This window comes from Dasypus novemcinctus, chromosome 16, assembly GCF_030445035.2.
Source record: "Dasypus novemcinctus isolate mDasNov1 chromosome 16, mDasNov1.1.hap2, whole genome shotgun sequence".
In the NCBI taxonomy this organism is placed as follows: Eukaryota; Metazoa; Chordata; class Mammalia; order Cingulata; family Dasypodidae; genus Dasypus; species Dasypus novemcinctus.
In genome coordinates, this window is record NC_080688.1 from 30,378,603 (window position 1) to 30,380,870 (window position 2,268).

Below are 2,268 nucleotides of genomic sequence, written 5' to 3' on the forward strand. Positions count from 1 at the left end.
ACTGAATAGACAGACTCTGGTCTCTTCTGCTGCCTCCAAGAACTCTATCAACCAGTTTTATGCTCCCCAGATAGAAAATGGGATGAATCTGCTTTTGGGAAAGTAATCAGGCAAAAGGAGGCACCAAAGGATAATGACAGGATCTTTGCTGGCTGGGTTATCTGACACTTTTAAGTGCCTCTTCTAAAATTATGGGAGAATGTCCAAGGATCACCAGAACTCTGAGAATCTGTCTAACTTGGAAGCCACAGAACAAAGTGAACAAAGCAATAGAGGTTCAGAAGTGCCAGAAACAATTCAGGGGACAAATGTAAACTTGACAAAAAACATGTAATTCAGATTCTCAGAGAGTTAAGATGTTACAATCAGGAAATAAGAAACAGAGACACAGAAGAGGAAGAGTCAGTGAACAAAATGATAGCCTTGAAATTTACATATATACAAAAAGTTTAGTAGGAGGATTAGAAGGTAAAATAGTGGAAATCTCCCGGAAAGGAGAACAAAAATATAAAATAGGGGAAACAAGAAAATTTTATGATGATTTCAGAAAGTTCATGTCTAATTGACTGAGTTCCGGAAAGATAGTGGCAAGAAAACAGAATGAAGAAATTTCGTAAATAAATAAGGAAATTTCTCAAACTGAAGGAAATGGGCTTCCAGATTGGAAAGGTTCACCAAGTTGTTTGGCAAAGTGGATGCTTTTTGTTTTAAGTTAGTAAGAATTTTATGGCTTTTTAAAATGAAGTGTATACTTTTAATAAAAAACAAAATATTAAAAAAGAAACAAATCCCTAGAGTGTTAAACAAAATAATACAAATACTGAAAGATGATCCTACTTTACATATTTTCTGTATAAAACCCATGTAAGGTCTTATGCCTCCTGTTAATAAAGTGAAATTGTGGAGAGAGTCTTTATAGCCACAGATTCCAAATGAGATCAGATAGAACACAGTAGAGTAGATATACTGGTTCAGGCCTGATATGAACCTAGGTCAGCTCTGGAGACCTGAGAAAGCATGTACTGGAAAATCAATAAGAAATAAGCCTGGGTAAGAATGGAGCAAACCAGACAACCAAAGAAGATTCACCAAATCTTTCTGGTTTTCTGAGTTTGAGTCTGGGTACCCTCACTGATTAGTGGTGTGAATTTGGGCAAGTTGACTGAACTCTCTGAGCCTCAGTTAATTTTGAGTATTTTTTTATTATATACTTAAAAAAAATTTTTAAGATACTTAGATTATATAAAAAATATAGGGGATTCCCATATGCCCCTATGCCCCACTCTCTACCCCTCCCACACTTTCCCACATTAACAACATCCTTCGTTAATGTGGTACATTTGTTACAATTGATGAACACATATTGGAGGATTGCCATTAAGTGTGGATTATACTTTATATTGTAGCTTACACTCTCTTCCACACAATTTTGTGAATAATGACAAGATACATAATAGTCTGTATCTGTCATTATATGGTTATTCAGGACAATTCCCAAGTCCCGAAAATGCCCCCATATTACAACTATTTTTCCCTGTCCCTCTGCTCAGAACCTCCAGTGTCCACTGCCTACACATCAATGATAAAAGTTCTTCCACTGCTTGAATAACAATAAGACTATAGTTCAATAACTGTAAGTCTAGTCTGGTCCACTGTTCATTTCCCAATCCTGAGGATTCTGGGATGGTGATGCCCACTCCTCCTCTAACTGAGAGGGGGTTTAGATCCATGGAGCAGATGGATGAGACAATCTTGCTTGCAGTTGCAGACTTTCTGTTCCTTGGGATGGTCATTCTCCATTATCATCTCCAAGTTATTTGTCCTGGGTGAGTCCACTGAACTGGACAGTAGGTGTTGCAATTCTTTTGAGATTCAGGGCCCAGCTGACACAGGGACAGCCCAAAGATTTAAATCTCTAGGACAGAGGTGGGGCAAGATGGAGTCTGAGTGAGTGCACCTCACAATCTCTCCTGCAAAGAAGCGGCCGAGTAGGGTTGGAATCCTGCTGGAGCAGGCTGTTTCAGGGACTTGCAAGGCAGGAGGTGTATGGATGTTGATTTGGAGAGACTGTGACAGAAGTAGTGTCTGCTAAAGATAGAGTTGCATGTTACAGGCACAGAGGTTGGAAGCTGTGGAGGCGGCACCCTTCCCCATATGGCTGGTGGCCACATGTTCCCTGAAAACTGTCAGTTGTGCGGTGGTGTTCCCAAGTCCCATGATCCCCAGATGCATGGTCCCAGGTCCATGTCCCCTAAGCTCCCCATAGCC